Consider the following 21414-nt stretch of genomic DNA (forward strand, 5'->3'; position numbering starts at 1 on the left):
GCAAAAACACAAAAAATAAAAAGTGTTTTGCACACTTCTGTCATTGGGCTACGTGTGGGCTACATCTGGGTGATACTTCTGCTGCATTTGGGCTCTTTTGTCTCTGGTGGCCATCTTGGGAGACTTATTTGTTATGAAGTTTCCTAATTTCCTCATTTACTACAGTCTCCTCAGTAGGAAATACTTTCAGTTTTTTACTTTGATTCCATCAAGAAAGCATTCAGATGTGTCACACATTTGCCATAAATTCAGAATGTTAAAACTCTAGTTGCTCATTAGATCACTGTAGTAAAGCTACTGCTCACCAGGGAAGTCTGCTGCTGGTATTGAAAGTGCATGTTTCAGTCTGCATGTCAGAATTTTTTAATGAAATAGAAGAGGATTTGAGAAGTCACTCAAAATGTGTCCTAATTTTTCTTTCTGCAGCACTAATCATACTTTCTATGGCAAAATGAACCCCCTCATTTTGTTCCTTTTTAAATTAAATGTTTTAAGAGTTCCCACTTTATTCCAATCAAGATGGCTTCAGGTGTGCAATACGTTTGTCATAAGTAGGACTGCTAGCGCTCTAGTTGTTCTTTAGAACACTCTGGGAAGCTGCAGTAGAACACAAAGGAATCAACTGACAGTCTCTGCCCTTGTTGGATGTACATGTTTTACTGAGAATGTCAGACTTTATTGTCACATGACTGAGAAAGATAATGTGAATTTACAGAAAATATGCTCTCAGTTTAGCTTATAGATCACCTTCCAAACCTCTGTGGGAAAAGCATGAGAAAATAGTTTTCTCTCAAACATGATTCATGATATCCCAGCAGAAGGCTTTTTCACATGGTAAAATCACCTTGGAACACACCACAATTCCTAAAATGAGTATGGTACCATCAACAAATGATTTATAATGTAACTAAAGTCTTAAAACCTTCTATTAAGTGCAATGCTTTTTAATGAGGTGCTATCATGTATATTGGTCCCAAGATGGCTGCCAACACCTCTTGGATGAAGTGCTGACAGCCAATCAGATCTCACAATGAGATGTGTGGTTAGGCTCCACCCAGATATATATGTGATTTTACTTTTGATTTTCTCAGCAACTACTGAACGGATTTACACCATTTAACCAAGGGCTACCTCTTTGCCAAATTTGGTGTAATTCCGTTCAGCAGTTCGGGCTGTAGCTGCGATTAAAGGTTCCTATGGAAAATTGCATGGGGAAAACACGTTTTGGGACCCCTTTTTTCTCGGCCACTGCTTGACGACTCATCCCGAGACTTTTGCGGATTTCCTATGGATAATAGGTCCTAACTATAACTACCTACTGGCGACCGCCAGTAGGTAATATATATGTGTGTGTGTGTGGTGTGTATATACATATATATATGTAGTTATAGTTAGGACCCAGTTACCATAGGAAAAGCGTTTTCTGTTTTCCCAATAACTTTGGCGCCGGTTGACGAATCTTCGCGAATTGTTCAAAACTAGTGGCCCGTTCCTGTCAGCTCTTGTCTTGAAAGTTTGAGGGTGATTCGTCAAGCGGGAGCCGAGAAAAAAGGGGGGTCCCAAAACACGTTTTCCCCATGTTAATTTCCATAGGAAACTTTAGACAAAGCTGCGGCCCGAACTGCCAAACGGAATTACACCAAAAATGGCAAAAAGGTAGCCCTTGGTTCTGAAAGAGCTCTTTTTGTTAAATAGTGTAAATCCGTTAAGTAGTTGCTGAGAAATTAGAAAAAGAAAAAGTTTTGATATCTGTGGCCGAGGAGGGTTCGCTAACCATCCTGAGCACGAGCTTCACTCTAATTGGCTGCCAACACTCCAAACCAGGAAGTGTTGGCAGCCATCTTGTGACTCGGTAGAACTGTGTCACAAGAAAACAGTAAATCAAAGTGAAAAATGAAGAAAAGTGGGCAGGGTAGAAACACCCTGAACCCCCTAGGCCTCTTCTCAGGGAGTCCCACAAGGACCCCCAGGGCCAAAAACAGCATTTTTTTTTTATTTTTTAAATCAGCGGAATTCGCGTTGGGGTCGTGAATCCCACCGAATTATTTAAAAAAAATTAAGAGCAGGGGAGACGAGGACTGTTTGTTTGTGGCAATCACACATGAAAGTGCGAAAACGAAGCGCCAGTCACACAAAGTGTGTCATTGTGAAGCAGGCGCAGGCGAGACGGGCTCTGGGCAAGCGCAGGAAATGTATAAAACTGACAGCGCCAGGACCAAATCATGCAGGGCGAAGGAGAAACCGTCCAGAAAATGGTCCTGGGGAGCTGCAGGAATGGACTTTTTATCTCTGACAACTTGTGTCCCGGAGAAACTATCTTGATGATAATTGAAATGATTGCACATGGCTGCGGCATATACTCAGAATGCGAGCAGTCCAATGAGCGGAAGGCAGCATGGCATTACAATGCGCCTTGAGTGTACACCCGCCTCCCATTCGTAATCCAACACTTTATTGCTGCCCTATTTACCACTGCGCGATCTGCCGCCCTCTGCAACTTGCGCTGCGGCCCTAGATTCTCCGCGGATCGTCAGTGTCCCCTAAAGCTCACTTTATAACTCCCCTGCCAGATGTGAGAGCTCAGTATGGGCGTGTGTGTGCATGGGGTGGGTGCAGAGGAGGCACTCCCCTCTTCCCCACACAGCCTGGAGTGAGGGGATCCAAGGGTCCGGCCACTTCTCACCACTCTCCCTCACAGTTTGTAACACTTGCGCAACAGAAGGAGAGGCCATCCCTTGTAGGATGCCAAGGTCCACGTGCCTTTTAGTACATTTCATACACACCCCATCAAGATACTGTCAATCAATTGGGGTTCTTGTAAAGCGTGACTAAGGGTCTCAAGGCACTGTTGCATTCTTGTGTTCAGCCGCCATCGCTGGTCTATACCTTGTGCCACTGGATCTAAATTCAGAAAAGCCACTAACTTTACTGTTTCTTTCCCGCCAAGATCCATGCTGAAAGCCATGTCACTTCAAAGCATTAAACAAAAAATTCCTCTATCACCCTCTCTCTGTCCCTCCATCTTCCCATCTCTATCCAACCATCATACTTCTTCTAGCTCTTATTTCATCTAGTCATCCTTTCATCTATGTGTCTATCGGTCTGTTATCTATCTATCTATCTATCTATCTATCTATCTATCTATCTATCTATCTATCTATCTATCTATCTATCTATCTATCTATCTATCTATCTATCTATCTATCTCATCCCATGTACCCAGCAATGCTAGCCATCCATCCTATCAATCAATCCATTAACCATCCAGCCTCACTAATAGATCACACCAATCCACCAGAACACTTCCACCCAGTCATTCGTCCCGCAACCCAAAGTAAACAACAGTCCATCTGTCCATCCATCCATTCCTACACACACACACACCCACACATTTATTCATCAGTCCAGCTATGCCACCCCTCCCTCTCTTAAGCAATCCATTCATCCATCCACCAATCAATCCATGCATTCAACCACCCGCTGTATAGAGCAGTATTCTTTACTATTGCCGAAATAGTGGTAGGTGCTGTTCCACTTAGTGCCCACAGGCTGGCAATCGCCAAAGGCAGCAGAGGATCCCTCGGCCACGCAGCCATACAGTGCATTGTTTATACAGCACCCAGAGGCCCTGGTAGGCCGCAGGGGGCACGCAAAATGTTTCCTTTCTAGAGGGAGGTTTGGTTCGGCTTTTCTTTACCTTTACCCCGAGAGGTGCCCTCTAGACCTTCTACGATGTATGGTAATTGTCTTGCTTCAGATCTGCTCTTAATTAAGCTTTAATTAAAGATGGTCTAAGCCATTGGACCCCATGAAGGGCAGTAATTACAAATTACAGCACCCACCCAGAAGCTGGGAACCAGGCAGGGCAGCAGCCATGGACGGAACCTCGCGAGGCTTTAATCCTCTCTGCCTTGAGAACAGAAACACATTTCGGATTCTTCGGGCTCCAGCCAGGATTTAAGTTCTCTGTCATGATTGTTTTTATATTCCTTTGACATCTATTGATTCTGAGGCAGCTGGGATGCTTTGTCACATGAGAGAGAAGCAGTCACAATGTATTAGTCTGATGGCATAACTCGCACATGGACAGGGAGGTCCAGACATTGCAGGCGAGCACTTGACCGTGGCGGGGCTGGCGACAACACCGCCAAGTGCATTTTTAATAAATGGGCTGCACCACCAGGGCGGGAGAGGGGGCTCTCCTAATTACAGCCTGGAGCCAGGGAGCATGGTCCCAAGCTGCCTCCTGGCTCCCAGCTGGGAGTGGGTGGAAACCTGGTCCGAAATAGAAGGAGGACACTGGGAGCACTGGGCCTGAAACACCACCCTGAAGCTCGAGTCTTCCGGTCTGTTAACAACTGTGATTGACTGTCTTGTTTTTAATGGAGCAGGGCACACGATGCAACACATTATACAGTCACCTACAAGACAGGCTATGTGTTGTAACTGCCAGGGAATAGGGTGAATAAACACGATAACTGACCTTTGACACAGGGCACATCCTTCTCTGTTTTATTCTTAAACTCCCTTGTGTGTAAAACAGTAAATTCACCTTTAGACGAATACAATACAATAAATTGTCCACCCAGGGGCTCATTAAAACAAAGCGTGGGAGCCCGCGCTTTATTTTGTTTTTTGTTTTCTCGGCTGGATTCGCACACCCAGCGCGAATTCGACTGATTATTGAAAAAAATGCTTTTTTTGGCCCTGGGGGTCCTTATGGGACTCCCTGAGCAGGCCTTGGGTTTCAGGGACTTTATAGTTAGAAATTAGCATTTAAAAAATCATTGAAATTCACTGAAAAAACCATAGGTTTCAGGCACGTTATAGTTAGAAATTAGCATTTAAAAAACCTTAGAAATTCACTGAAAAAACCATAGGTTTCAGGGGCGTTGTAGTTAGTTGGACATTTCACTCGTACAAAACCAGAGAAATTCCGCCGTTATAGTTAGTTCATCTAACTATAACTCGCGCCCCCGCAATACACTGCTGATGACGTCACATATTACATCATTCATGACAAGGTCAGTGACATCACTGATGACATCTCAAATGACATCACTGATTACATCATCCAGTGACTGTGTGTTTGTTTAAAGTTTAAATATGTTTTATGTATATGCCAAGGTGTATTGAAGAATGAGTGGGTGTAGAAGTGTCTGGATGGAAGATTTAGTAGGTGCGTGACTGACTGTTTAAGTGACTGATTAAATGTGTCTTACTTAATGCATGGGTTAGTGACTAAACTGTGTGAATGTCTGTATCAGTCTGTCTGTTGTTGTATAAGCTGTTGCATGGGTTGGTCAGTACCTACATGAGTGTCTATATGGGTTATTGATTGGTTGCCTGAGTATTTGTATGGGTGCCTGAGTGTGTGTATGGGTGGGTGGGAAATGTGTGACTCTGTGATTAGATGTTTGAGTGGTTGATTCACTGGGTGTATGGGTTCAAGAGTGCATTTGGAAACAAATGTATGGGTGGGTGCGTGTGTGTGTTGGTAAGTGAATGAATGTCTCAGTGGTACATGTACAAGTAACTACATATGTAAAAGGCTGTGTATGTGAGAGTTGGAGTATATAAATGACTATACGTGAGAGTCAGTGATTGTGAGAGTGGCTGTATGCATGGATCACATGAAAAATGCTGCTCCGTTGTTTTACCCTTTTTAAAGTGACAAGTGCAAGTAAAAAACAGTCATAGACAGCAATGAAAGAATTTGCATTCTGTCACATGTTGAAAAGGTAGCTCCCACAATATTAATTCTCGAGGTTCTTGTTTGAATGCAATTATTTAAAAAAAACATAAAAAGTCTGCTTGATATTTTTGTATGAATTGCTTAAATGCCTGTTGTGTTGAACCTAAAATTCCACCAATCCAACATCAATTGTTAATACATACATAAAACATAATATCCTCATTTGAGCTTGTCAGTTACTTTCCATAAATTTTATGCATGGCTGTTCTCTCCAATATTGCACAGTAATTGGCAGTTCAACATGCAAGCACAGTGGCTGTTCAAAGTGCAAGTGCCAAGTTGTACAAAGTGCTGATGTGCCTCTTCTCCCGTTGATCTAAAGTGCTCTAGTGCTAATAAAATAACCTTTATATAATGTATCATTGCGGTATAGCAGCAGAGGTTGAAATTACCTCTGTTGGTTGTGGTTGTATGAAGACATGATTTCCAGAGTAATTAAATATTCTAACAAACAAGCTATGAGAATAAGTCCTTCATAAAATCTATTGCCCTTAATGGCTTGTTCGTGTTTAGTACCCTCGGCTGTATTTAAGATACCAGTGGTTGTTGTACTTAATTCATTGAAGCCCAAGCATACATTTTAAGTTTAGAGACAAGTGAACAAATCCTCCATTGTGTTTAGAACCGCCGGGTGTTTGGAGTCTAAATCTAAAATGTGACAGGTTTCTAGTTTTCGCAAAGTCCCTTCTCTGTGACCCCCTCTACTGTAAGGTGGCACTGCATCTATCAGATAGTATTTAAGATGTTCAAGGTTTTTGTTATGTTTTTCCTTGAAATGACAGGCCACAGGGTAAGTCAGGTCTTGGTTTGTAATTGCCTGTATGTGCTGGAGTATTCTTTTGTGGGTTTGTAGCTTGGTGCTACCCACGTAACGTAAGCCACAAGAACACTCCAGCACATATATTGCATGGTCTGTTTGCAGGTCAGTGACTTTGAGATTCTGCACTCTCTGTTGCCAAACGGTATGGTATAAGTTGATTTGCAAATACCGTATTGGCAAGCTTTGTAGGTTTTGCATTTAAAAAAGCCCTTCCGTTTCGATAGTCAGGTAGCCCCCTCCTCTACCTCTGGACTTCTTTTTACGAGGCAGTTACTCATAGAGGGTGCCCTACTGTATGTAATTGGTAGGTTTTTAGGAAGAGACTGGCCAATCACCGGATCATTTAGGACCATAGGCCAATTCCGTCTGATGATGTTCCTAAACGCTTTGTCCTGCTATTTGAATGCTAAAATCATTCTGAGCTTGGTATCAGTTTTTTCAGTTGTTTTTAGGATTGAGGGCAGGATTTGGTCAATGTTTTTATCGTCCAATTGTTTGGGTCTTAACAAATTGGACCTATGTAGAGTATTAGTCTTGGTAATCGCAGAATCTATGGTTTTTATCGAGTACCCGCAGTCTAAAAATCTTGATTTGCTGGCCTGCTGTGCTGCCTCTAAATTCTGATTGTTGGTGCAAATTCTTGTGTCAATTTTCTTCACGCAACTGTGGTGATGGGTCGATTCTGTGTGCGAGCACGGGTTCCAGATGCGATACACAGTTACGGCTCCTGCAGTAGGCGAAGCATTGATGCAGAAGGCGATGCGCTGATACCTTGTCCATTCCTCACAACAACGAGGATGCGCCGGTTCAGAGGGCAACGCGCCAGGTCTGCTCCACGCAACAATGAGGATGCGCTGGTTCTGACTCACGCAAAAGCGAAGACATGCTGGTTTCAATGAAGATGCATGGTTTGTGAGGAAGAAGCACCTTAGACCTCACTTCCAAGGTTCCAAGACTGGGGTGGCACTGCTAGACAAGCAGACTCACAGCTTGCAGAGTCCAGGTGCATATGTAGATAGTTGAATCTAATTTCCCTGAGACTTGGAACAGAAGGCAAGCCAGCAAGCTTCAATTGAAGTAGGTCCAATCCTTCTCACCCAGACAGATGAACAACAGGCAACAGGGCAGCTCAGCAAGGAAAGAGCACAGCAAGGCAGAGTCCAGCAAAGCAGCAGTCTAGCAAAGCAGCAGTCCAGCAGAATGGCAGTTCTTTCAGCTGAATAGCAGTTCTTCGTCCTGGCAGAGTAGTCACAGGTCCATACCTGTACTGATTTGGTAGTGCCAGAGGTCCAATACTTAAACCCAGAGGTGCCTTTGAAGAGGGAGAGGCTTAAAAGAAAGCTTTGAAGTGCCACAGAGGGTCTCCCATCCTTCCCTGGCTCCAGACACACTACAGGGGGGGGGTAATTAATCCTTTTTGTGGGGACAGGACACAGCCCTTTCAGGTGTAATTGTTAGATCCTCCCTTCCATCCTGCTCAGGATGGCCCATCTGCATGCAGAATACCACTCAGCCAAACATACCCTTCCTTTTGTGTGCCTGTCTAGAGGGAATGCTGGAAGCCAGCTGTCATCCCCCGCAGACATGTATGTCAGAGGCAGGCAGAAGGCACCAAATGACTAAAGTAAGTAAATATCAACTTTCTAAAAGTGGCATTTGTTAAACTGGAATTTAAAATCCAACCATAAGTTGTGATTTTAAATTGTGTGTTCAGTGACACTTAAGTTGAAAAGTCTATCTCTTCACAATTGGGAATTGCACTTAAAATATGTAGGGCCTCATGTAGGTAGCCAAATACCGGTCGGTAACGGCCGATTTTCGGTAAATATGCCGTTACCGACCGGTATTCAGACAAGTGAGATGTAGGAGTCCAAAAACGACTTTTCGGTAAATATGAGGCGGTAAATACCGAATCATATTTACCGAATTCTAAAATACCGAATCAGATTTACCGAATACATACTTAACGAATCGGTAAATATGAAGTGGTAAATATGAAGTGGTAAAAATCAAAATGACATGTAGGAGCACTCGGTAATTAAGAAATCCAAGAAAATCGGTAAATAAGAGTCGGTAATTAACACGGATTGAAAGCAGGTGGTAACCATCAACAGTGCATATAAGCAATCCCAAAATGCAACAGCGTGGACAACATGGCCGCTATGTATGTCATTGCAAGGCGCCTACGTCTACAGGCAGCAGGACTGAGGGTTTGGCGACGGGAGGAACGCATCTACAGACAGCGCATCACACTATTCCAGCTGACTGATGCAGAGATACATGAGAGGTACAGGCTACACCCCGAAACCATCATGGACTTAATCAGGGACCTTCACCCACTCCTGGACCAGCCAATAAGAAGGGCGCACGCCATACCCCCACATGTGCAGGTGCTCTGCAGCCTACATCTGCTGGCATCCGGCAGTTATCAGGTGGTGATAGCTGCGGTGGGTGGTGTATCCCAGAGTTGCCTGTCACGTTTCTTCAGGAAGTTCCTGGATGCCATGATGCAGAGAATGCACCACTACATCAGCTTCCCCAACACACAGGCTGCACTGCAGAAAACAAAAACAGACTTTTATCACATGGCACAGTTCCCCCATGTCATCGGCTGTATTGATGGTACACACATCCCAATCTGTCCACCAGCTGACACAGAGCACATCTACAGGAACAGGAAGTCCACCCACTCCATCAATGTGCATACCGATTTGAATGATTTTGTTAAGGGTCCTGTGGGTGGCAGAACCAAAAGGTGGGCGTATGCTATTTACAACGAAGTCTGGAAGTTGTCGCAGATTGAGGAGGCTTCCAGATTGAGAGCTATTGATCAAGCAAACATGGAGAAGGTTTTAGCCGTTATAGATAATAGCATTAGCACTCTCTCTTCTAGGATTTATACATTAGACAATATTGTTTCTTCGGTTGTTGATATTGTGCATGATGATATGTCTGTGTTATATCATGGTCAAAACCAGTTGCGTTCTGTTATGCAGTTTGCATGGACGTTGCAGACGTTAAAGGCAGGGAGGGTCCCTTGGGACTATCTGACCACTACATCGTTATTCCTTCCCTACAACCTTACTGACAAGCAGCGATTTATGTCCATGAAGGATGCTACATATTCATTGTTACAGATTGAAAAGTTAGAACCGTTGCCTTTCTCTGTAGCGGAGATCAATTCAGCTACGTGGTTAGTACACGGATTGATAACTCTCCCTTTCGCGCTTTTTAAGTTTACGTCTTGTATGAAACATTATGCTTTGGGTAGGTATGAACCGCTGGGCACCGCTTTCATGCATGAGGTTTGGTCCCTCCCCTTGACGTATAGATGTACTAGGGACGGAACTGAGGTTTATTTGAAAGGCGAGGAATGTACCACTACACCAGACCATTCCTTGGTATGTAGGCACATTCAATTACACGGCGCATGCAATGTACAAGCCCCGAATTTGGCGTGCGTCCTACGAGGTATCCCCGTGCCTGTGATTACACCTTCTTTCACGCTGCTTGCAAACAGTAGTTATTTAATTTTGAATAATGAAGCTTGCTGCGGGATGTTAGTGGGAATCCCGTACATAGTAACTGTCTCGCAGAAAGTTGTCTGCTGCAATAATGTTCTTTTTCCACCCCCGCATGGGCGGCTGGATGTTTCCATCTGGCCTTCGATTCCAACCTTGAAAGCAGAGTTCAACAAGTTGAGCAGAATAAGAGCGCTATTGTCCCAAAAAGAGGTGCCTTTGACTTCCTCTCGTGAAACATTTGTCCTTCACGTTGCTAATACGCGCACTGAGGTACAGGCGCTTCTGAATACTGACCTCCCCCTGCATTTCGGCTCTTTGATCCAAACTATTTTCAATGCCTCGTCCACGACCGGCCTGGCTCATTTTTTTATACTTGTGGGCTCGGGTCTCGTGACCTCTTTCCAAACTATTTTTGGTGTGATTCCGGCATTTTTTCATTCACTTTTCTCGAGCATCTTTGGAGGTGTCCCGCTGCTTCTGGCGCTAGTGGCAGGTGTGCTGCTTTTCCTTTTTATACTCCGGAATGGCTGCTCCTTCTGTGCCACACGAGCACCTGTCCCGTCTGCATCTTCTTCGTGATAGGATGCTTGACTTTTATGGTACTTTGCCATTGGCGACTTTGAGCCTGGCTTATGGATTATCCTTCAGGTATTCCTACTTCACCTGCGTACAACCTGTATTTCACTGCCTGGATTGTCCCTTTGAATGGCCTCTGGATTTGTGCTTGACCAACATGGTGTCTCCGGTGCCGGATTTCGATCGACTGATGAGGCCCTTAGTGTCTCACGAGTTGGCCTGTTCTGGTGTCCGGATTATGGCCTGTGGTGCGGCGCATGGTATCCTGGGTAATTGGGACATCTCTGCGGCCGCCTACGACTTCTTGGCTATGAGCTATTTGGAGGAACATTCCGGGTGCCCTCTGATTGTGCTAGAGGCTCCGATGGTTGGAGAACACGTATGTTCCTTTTCTTTACTTAATTGGATGGCTGAGACTTTCAGTGGCCCTGCAAACGATTTTTTGTTGGAAGCAGTGGCCACATATGCTGCCTATACATTCATGGATTAACTGGACTGTCGTCCATTGCGCCTGTGCTACTGGACAGCACCCTGGCGCAACATTTATTTCTTTTATTTCTCTTTTTTCTCTTCCTGATGGTCGTTTTGAGTTTTTTTATCTACTTGCATTTTTTTTTAGAATTCTATGCTGCTATTTTTTGTAGTTTCGGACTTTGGCGCAGCATTGGTTACGCCTTGTTCTGCTCTGACGAAACTGAACTCTGCGTTCTCTCTTTTCTTGCCTATTAAATAGTGCTTCGATCAAGGGGGCGTGTAGTGAGTTCTCCCTGAATACGTACATACATTGTTAAGTTCGCATAACCACGTTAAATGTTAGACAGCCATCTTTTTGTCTTTGCACACGACACTGCGTTTACATGTTATTTCTTAAATAAACTGCTGACTCGAGACTTGCTTCACACGAGAGCAATCTGTTGTTACCATCCCAAGCTCTGCGCAGCGACCTTGGTCTGTACATGGTGTGACAAACAGTCTGGAATATTACACAATGCATGTTTTCCACTCTAGGTTGATCGACCCACTATTTAGCCATGACACACGCGCAGCTGCAAATACCTGAAAGTTGGTGCTTTTAATATCACAGACATCATGTTTATTATTCAGACCGAAGACGAGCCTTCCTGCGAGAAGACTCCTGATGCTCCTGTGATGTGATTTCACTAAGCTGATCTTTGAGGTATGGGGTCCCCTATTCAAGCCTAAGAGACCTTCTATTAGCATAATAATAATATTAGCTTCTTAGTAAAGGGAAGGTGGTAGTATCCTCGGTATTTTCCGATTCGGTAAATACCACCTCGGTATTTACCGATTCGGTAACTACCACCTCGGTATTTACCGATTCGGTAAATACCACCTCGGTATTTACCGAATCGGTAAATACCACCTCGGTATTTACCGATTCGGTGAATTCCGATTCGTGATTACCGAATGTTACCGAATCGGTAACTGTTACCGAATTTTTACCTACATATAACTTTCCGATTCTAATTTACCGATTCGGTACGGCTCGGTATTTAAGAAACGGTAAAATTTATTTACCTACATGAGGCCCGTAATAAGGTAATCCCAATGTTATCCTATGGGAAAGATAGGCCTTTCAGTAGTGAAAAACAAAATCGGGAGTTTTTCACTACCCGATCATGTAAAATTTAAAAGTACATGTACTGCCTTTTAAATACATGGCATCATGCCCTGTGGTTAGACAGAGCCTACTTTAGGGATTGCATATGTTTGAAAAGGGAAGCTTTAGACCTGACAAGAGGGTTACCTTGCCAGGTCGAAGTGGCAGTTTTAAACTGCACATACAGGCTCTGCAATGACAGGCCTGAGCCATGGTTAGAGCGCTACCTAAGGGGGTGGCACAGCAGTGCTTCAGGCCCACTAGAAACATTTAATTTGCAGGTCCTAGGCACAAGTAGTGCACTTTACTAGGGATAAGCTAATGTTGCCATGTTTAGGAGAGGGGGCACACACACTTTAGCATTAATCAGCAGTGGTAAAGTGTACAGAGTTCTAAAACCAGCAGAAGAGGAGTTCAGAAACATGGAGGCAGGCAGGCAAAAAGTTGGGGGGAAGACCACCCTAAGTCTGTCAAGTCTAACAATCATGTATAGTGAGCACATTCTCTGTTAAAATGGCTTTGTGAAGTAAAAGAACAGCAGCAGAAAATGCTGGAAGGTTCACCAAGAGTCTTGCTTGGGAATAATTGCAAGGGTTTGTGTTAAAACGTAGGGGCATGTTTATTTCAACAGCTTTCCACCAATGGTACTGGAACAATTTTCAGAGTGTGGGTGCTGACATCAATGTTATATCACTGAAGTCACAGGGATTGTGAGAAATCGTAGCTTCAGATAAAGAACAAGTGGAAAAAATGTATTCAGCAGGAGGGTTGTACAGGTAAAGTATGAAAGTGGTGATGCAAAACACACTATCAATCTCAAATATATAACTAAAGCATCGTCTGTAGCACACTGTCTTTTAGAGACAGCACATTTTCCATGGAACTGGTCAGTAAACCTTTACAGACATAGAGTAGTACTGATAAAACTGTATATCACACAAATGATAATGTCTGGAAATTGGGTTTCAGTGAATGTTTATAATTTGAGCATCACCATTGTGGTGATTTATTTTGATCGTATTGAAATCTTTGGTGCCATCACACTTCAGAATTACAAACAATTGCTTAATGTTTTGCTTTCCTCACTGCTAATATATTCTGAAACTTGTATAGTTCATTTTCAGGTTTTCAAATTTTGTTGTGTGTTACAAAAAATTACATCCTACAGCCTTTCCTTTCACACTCATTGCTGCCAGCAAGTTTATCACATAGCTCACTTTAAAAACCTCCTCTCATTTTGCAGCCAGAAAAAGGAATGTAAACATCAATCCCCATGTTAAAAGATAAGCAAGCAATTTGTCTGCAGACATAGCCTCACATTTGACCTCTGCCTTTGAAACAGCAAATGTGACACAATACCTGCAACATTTAAAGGCATCTTTATTTATTGCACGTTCACCTTCTGGAGAGCCTGACTTTCTCTCCCCACCTTTATAGCCTCTGATTTCTAGTTTGTATTGCCTTCATGAGAGGAGCCTTTGCAGGCCTGAACTGTCTGTAGAGCCCCGGATGGCTCTTAGCGACTTCCTGCAGACCTCCCACAGAGAGCAGAGTTTGTAAAATACATAGTAATTTAATCAGAAATAGCCAGGTAAAGTATAAAAAATAATACATGCAAGATAGCAAGGAGCATAGCAAAAGAATCAAAGACACCTGTCCTTTTCAACTGACTGGGATTCTAAATGCAAAAGTTCAGTTAGAGCATGATGCTAAACTAAAAGCAAGTTTGTGAAATTTAACTATGTGACAGAAACAGAAAAGAAAATGATCTCATGTGTAGGTACCATGACCTTTTTCTCAAAGGAAGCGCAAGAGATCCTTGGGGAGAAGAAATTCATAAGTACAATCCAAGGCTCACAATTTTCAAAAAATCTCACTGCCAATTTTGAAAGCCAGGTTGCACTTATGGGAAATGTGCAAATGTACAGCTTTAATTAACATGGCTTCTGGGCCCACTTAAACCATGAAAATTAGTAGGCATGCTCACAGCTACTGGATGCTCGAACCACTGCAATAAAAATCCATATTTGATTATAAAACATTGGTACATTCTTGGCATAGATGTGAAACAAAAATAATGTAAGCTAGATGAATATATCAGTATGATACAAACAAAATTAGGTTTTCACAATATTTTGATACATTCATGTGGTTTCGGGTCTGCAAGGTTTATTTTACCCATTAGCCTTATAATGAAGTTAGTAATAAAGAGTAGCAAAGCGTCTGCTTCAACATAATCCCATTTGAATGTCATACATTGGTGAACTTTTAACCATGATTAAACATGAAATGTCTATTACTGTACAATAGCGCTCTGTATTGCATGCCTGTTGGCCATTAGATAAGATTAAAGCAAACTATCAGCCTGCCCTTGGGCAATAGTGGACATATTTTCCTGCTATCCGAGTAATACTTCAGGCACTATTGTCTAATTGAGTAATGAACACATACTCCTTTGGTGGCACAAATGTTGTTTTGAAGCCATTGACAACTACATTTGTAGGCTTTCCTATGCCTTGGCTACATTTCAGTGGGCCTATATCTAGAATGTTAAGAGTGTGTGAATTAAATGAGGGCCAAATTGATTATACTTTCATGCAACGTAGCAAGACATCTTAGCCAGGTTGCATCTAACTGTTTATTGATTATCAGTTTTGTACAGTCTTGTAAATATATGCCCTTTACTTTTCTACACACTTTTAGCTCTCTAGACTCCTATATATACACTTGAGCACTCCTTCTTACACGTTCCCAAAGAACATTTTCCTACCTTCTTGACCCTCCAATGATTGCTCCTTTAAATGACTATTCATAAATATATATAAATTTCTGCACATTTATTTACACGATTTATAGAAGTTTGGGAGCTGATTAATGTAAGCTCAAATAAGTTGATAATTCTGTTAATCTAACTCTTCTTTGAATAATTGGTCTAGGACCATTGTTTCTTTATAATAACCGATACCCAGGTCCAGGGACCTTTTGGGAATACCCCATTGTTTATAATGGAGCTGCGTGAAAGGGCAGGAATACTTCATATTTAACATTATATGAGGCATTCCTGTCCTCTCCTTGAGCAGGCGCACAATGTGCTGCCTTGCCCCAACGCAGGCCCCCTTGCCCTGTGGAGCAGGGTGCCTGCATTGTAGGAGCACCTTTCTGCACAAAAACAATCCTTAGAGGCATTAGCCTCTTTGTAGCACACTTAGGGAAAACAATGAGGAGAAATATATCTCTTTGTTGCACCTCCACTGGTGCATTCCCAAGTTTACCTTTCTTGGTAAATCTGGGAATGTGTCATAATCCATGGGTTGATGCGTGGGAACACCCATGCTCCATCCATGGAATCCTTCCTATGGCAGAATAATGCAAGGCAGTGACTTTCGCTGTCGCGTTTATCCAGATTTCCAAGCACTTGCATTGCTTAGTAAAATGTATTTAGGGATAGCGTTGCCATTGTGACAGCCTGTGTGATGCAAGGGCAACACAGTCTCTTAGTAAATCTGGCCCGAGGGTTCAGTTCTCTTGCTATATACATTGAAAAGCATCAATTGTTTACCAGTCTTAAATTAGAAACAATAATTGCATGTTTGGAGTACTACAATCTATTACTCTAACTGTTGAGTTCAGGTCACCATCAACCCAAGTCACCAGTCCACCTTACACTCTGCCCCTGGGGTACTTGTTGATGGCACATTAAAGGCCATGCATTCTGTCATACAGGCTTGATTTGTAATCCACGACTAGGGACATGCAGATTGAATGACTACCAACATATTCACATGCCTGCAACATTCCAACCCAGTAGTTTTAGCAAAGAACGAGAGGGAAGACCGCACACCTTGTGCGTCATCCAGCCCCCTGATTCCATGGATGTACAGGCTTTGCTCGAATGTAACCCTCACTTCAGTAATGCATAGATGTTATACTCAGTAGTGGGACCAGTACAACACAGCACTTCATTTCTAAGAGCAATACCCATTCATAATTGACTTAATGGTTTCAAAACAGTGGAGCTATTCTGGGATTGGCGTACAGAGTTACCCAGTGGAGAATTAGCTAACCTTGTCCTTTCTATTATACCATTTTGTCCCTTTGTTACAACTCTGGCATCAGAGTTTTGCACACAAGTAATCTTTATATCAGGACTCGCAACGATTAGATTTTTCTCGGGCCTTTTGGAAATTTTAGGCCTATATATTACTCATGTCCCTCATCTGGGTAGGTGCTTAGCACATGCTGATTAGACTGCTGTGGAGGTCTAAGGATGAAAAAATATTTTTCCCTCCGCACTTTCTTTCTGAACCTTGATGCCTAGATTGATAAGCCTTTTCCTTAGGGGGCATATGGTTCTGCAATGCATTTTGGTTGCCCATTGGACTATTCTTCTTTCAATAAAGTCTCCCCTATAGTATCAGATAGAAATTTAGACAGAAAGGATTGCTTGAGTTAATGGTGCCCTATCCATCAAAGTAGGTTAGGAGCCTCAGCAGGTTACACCTGTAGAGAGTATCATATGACCACTTGAGACATAGGTAGGTTTCAGGTTCATTTTAATTCTTTAAAGGCTCCCCACAATTTCATTTTCATGGGTGGGATTTGTCTACCACCGTGTTCGAGTCATGCAGGGGAAAACATTTATATGGTGTTTAGAAACAACACCACAGTTGAGAGCTCAGTGGGTAAATGCTTGGCAGGGAGCTCAGCAGATGGATATTCAGGGAAATGTGCATTGGTAAATGTGTGTATCTGCACCTCGCTAGCAACAGGCCTCTCAGATCTAGCTTCACTTGGTTTAGAGGTAGATGACCTCTGTTCCTCTTTTTCCGTGTCATCATGATTTCCTTTATTATTCCTACCCACAGAGTGGAATATAGAAAAACACTTTCTTACTTGTCGACTTATGATTCAATGAAGGAATTTGTTCTATAGGCTGGCTGCAACTTTTAAGAAGTTTTTTTTTATAGCTTTCTCTTTTTCTTTTTACAACACACAGTAATAAAGTCTTTGTTGTTTTCTATGGTGGTAATGCTCGCTTTACTAATGAACTTATCGTCAGCCACTGATGCCTGCCAAGTATCTGGACCTTCTTGGAGGTATCTTGCCTGGCTTGAAGAGAGGGAGGCACTGTATGAAATTGGATTCTTTTTGGGGGTCAGCAACTGCCCACCTCAAGGAATAATCACAACTCGTATCATGGTGAACTCTAAGGGGCCGATTCCAATGTCGGACGGACTCAGGTCCGTCCGACATCGATCAGGAGCCATAACCGTCCGACCTGCTGTCGTCGGTTACGGCCCTGCTAGTACGATGCGACCGAACAGGGTTCGGTCGCACTCGTATACAAAACAATGCAGGCATGCATTCCGAGCGGAATGCATGCCTGCATCGTTGAAAGCAAGGGTGCAGTGCCCTACTGGGGGTCCCCAAAGACAGTTTCCGACTGCCTTTTCGTGCCGGAAAAAACAGCACGAAAAGGCAGTGAAAAACTGCCATCGTACTCCCTCGGTCGCAAAGAGGGGGCCGGGGGAGTACCAAGGGATTTCCGGATGGCGGATGGGCTCTCCGAGCCTGTCGTCCGCAATCTGGAAATCCGTGTCGGATTCCTTTCCGACCGAGCCCATCAGTATGGCTCGGTCGGAAAGGAATCCGGCCGACATGATCCGAATTGGTCGGAAGGGCTCCGACCCGAAATTGGACTCGGCCCCTAAGAGTCACTAAATTCACCTGAGATCAGCCGACTGGTAGCATGGCACAGGGCAGACAGGCATACCATAAGGCAATCTGTAAAGTATTTATGCAGTACCATAGCAAAGCAATAAAGTTAGAACACCAAGAAATAAAATTCCCAAACCACTTTAGAAAACTAGAGAACATTTTAATGAATAAAACGATACAAACATTATACCAATCCAAAAAGAAAAACTGGAGATATGAATTTTTAATACTTTAAGTAAAAACAGTTCCAAAAAGTTAAAAGCAACAGTTGTAGTCAATAGGTTACGGTAGGCGTGATTTGATGCCGACTGAAATTAAGCCCTGGTCAGATACACCAAATGGATTGGTCCTCGTGAAAGTCTGGAAGTCTGAAAGTTTGACAAAGTTTCAAAGTCCTAATCCACAAAGGCACTTTGTCAGCTGTCTCCCTGAGGGACAAATCTGAAATTGTAGCTGGCATCATGGAACTGTCAGTCAGATACCTTACACTGGTTGGTCCCTCCGAAGCCCTGGAGCTTTTGAGATTTTAAAGTTCCTGAATCGGGCTCTAGACAGCTCAGCTCCAAGATGACCGCATCCCAGCGAGGCTCCCTTAGTCAGGAAAACTGTCCACCAGAATTCACAGGCGGCAAATATCATTAACACTCTGCTCAGGTGGCAGTGATGGCTGGTGAAGACTGAAAAGCAGGGGGAGCTCGAGCTGAGCTCCAGCAGGTGTCAAAATCCAATGCGAAGGAATTTCCAGGGGTCAACATAGCCACACATACCAGACAGTAAACGGCGTGCATTGGGATCGGCAATGCCTGCAACTTTGCGGCCAGAAAATTGCCCAGTGATCCGGACACCACTAGTGTGAAGCGGCTCCCAATCCTGAGCTGGGTGCTGCTGCTGTGCAGTTGTACCACGCCTGAGATATTTCTGGACTGGAGAACCCCCTGGCTATATGGAGACCCCATCGCCATATATCCAGATTTCACTGTGGTGGTTCAAGAGGCGTCTGCCTTTGAAACGAAAGCTATGACAGGCTGGTATATAGTACTCTATGCTCTAGCTAGCGAGGTTAAAAACTACCCCTATCAATAAACCACGGATCTGGCAACTACACAAAACGCAAGCGTGTTCGTCACACAGCTACTGTCCACATCAAGCACTGGCTTCTCATGGGGCTCACATACGTTGCATGAAGTACTCAGAGATATTGACTTACTCTCTGCGCACGTTACAGCTGGCTGAGATAGGCTGTGGGACAGGCGCACTGAAGCATATGGAGCCATACAGATTAAGTTGTTCTCTGTATTGAATAAGCAGTTGACACAAAGTTGGGAAAAGTGTAGCAAAATCATATTTTAGGTCACTGCAACAAAGCTTACATATTCATCACTTACCTTTGACACACAATGTTTTGAATGTATGTCATGTGGATGTCGGATTTACCGCACTTTTCTCCCCTTGGCGAGACTCAACCGTCCAGGGCTATTAGATGTGGGCAGCTTCCCGCCTCCCATCTACATAAGTGGCAACACCTACAATTTTACAGCTTACTATGAACCATCGCTGCTTTCGAACCCATATATCCTTTCCAGGTGGAGACCTCTGCCGTATTATTTGGTTGGTGGTGGTAGGCCAGCTGTTTGAGCTCCCCCCTACAATTGGCAATGACATGCTTTCTGTTAGTTCAGGTTTCAATGCCCGAAGGACTCCGGGAATAGGTTACATTTTGTGGAAACTTTCACTTGCATGTTGGAATGGCTTGCATGGGTGGCGGTAAGGTGTTCTGGGGTACTGTTATTACCAGGCAATACAAAGAAGCACACAATTAAACAATATCATCTTTGTATACTGCGTTCTAAGTACGCTATATACTATAGTGTGTACAATGGTATAATAAAATCGGCATAGACACAGTGGCGGCTGGTGGCTATTGAAAGTGGCGAGGCATAAAGGTTGTTGACGAGTGTGTTGGACTAGTGAGTAAAGCATGTGAGTATGACTGAAATAGTTGGTTTAACGGGGCTCTCCCTGAAAAAATGTTTCAACATAGAGGACACAATGGGGCATTTTACCGCAAGTTTTGAGGATGGAATTGGTTAAAATGCAATATGCTGAAAGGAAAGTCTGAATGGGATTTCTTGAAATCTTTTCAAACTTGAAAGAGCAATGGTAGGCTAGCTGTATTATAAAAAAAAATTGTTATATAGTCATCTTCATGTGAAAGTAAAACCAAGGACGCAGCGCAACCGTTTTTAAATCAATATATAGTGAGAGCGCACATCTGTGCTCTAAGGAAAGTAACCTGAAGCAAACTCGAGATAGCTGCCTGTATTTTTTAAAATATGTAATGCTAGGGGACACTGGCAAAAAGCATAATAAGCTATTTGCTCTGTTGGCTTTCTGAGAAGGCTGCAGTTCAAAACAAGCACTTGAGGAGGCCTGAGGTCTGTCTACCCAGTAGGGAGATATGTCTTTCATAAACATTATGATAACTCAGTACTGAACCTGATAAGTATGTCTCCAGAGGTATGAAATAATTATTTTTTAATCAACTTTTTGCACGAAAAAAACTAGAGGAGGATTTGAGCCACCTGGTAGGAACTTGGAAAGCAGTAATACAGTCATTACAACACGAAAGAACCAGGGGGCATATCAGCGACAACCGGCGATAATTATCGCTAAGCGCACTTAGCGCTAGGATAATTATCGCTGGCTAGCATTGGATTTTTATCGCTGAGATAGCGTGCTATTAGCAACGCTTATCTCAAAAGCGATAAAAATCCTCGCGCTAACTGCCAAATGTGAGATTGTCGCTGGAAATACAGCGATGATCCCACGAAGTTTGGCGATAGCTTGCTGATAGGGCCTCACATACTTAGCCATGATATCCACCTTTCATAGGATATCATGGCTAAATCAGTTTCAAAGCAGGCGTAAGGAAAGTAGCGATAACCTCTGTTATCGCTACTTTTCTTGTCGCTATGCTGCTTTGTGTGAGGCTTGATCATAGGAGAAATGTCACTTAGCGACATATCTCCCGTTATCCTGTGGAGGAACGCCCACTTTGCATCTCATTAGAGATGCAAAGATGGGCGTTCGGAATTCAGGCGCTAAGGCAAGGTTTCACGCAATAGCGTGACCTTGCTGATATAGCGATAAAATTATCGCCGCTTTTCGGCTGAAAACGGCCGCAAAAGCGGCGATAATTTTTTATCGCCGCCTTGTAGATATGCCCCCAGCAATGCTCAACTTAGATTCAGAAAGGGGCCCGTCCAATTCCCTTCTGGCGTCATAAAATCTTCTAGACAAATGATATCCTGTGATGAAGGTTCTCACTCAGCTCGGTACAGCTAGGAAAAAACTGCTGCCATTTTCTTATATCTCCCATAAAAGAGGTCAAGACCACCCT

At 43.4% G+C, this 21414-nt stretch overlaps 1 protein-coding gene across 1 annotated transcript in view; it reads left to right on the top strand.

Moving 5' to 3' along the window:
• The window catches only part of SLC6A20 (solute carrier family 6 member 20), a 358737-nt gene that overhangs the window by 39271 nt on the left and 298052 nt on the right, over positions 1-21414 (top strand). The window lies entirely within an intron of this gene.

Source organism: Triturus cristatus, chromosome 5_2 (genome assembly GCF_964204655.1).
Source record: "Triturus cristatus chromosome 5_2, aTriCri1.1, whole genome shotgun sequence".
In the NCBI taxonomy this organism is placed as follows: Eukaryota; Metazoa; Chordata; class Amphibia; order Caudata; family Salamandridae; genus Triturus; species Triturus cristatus.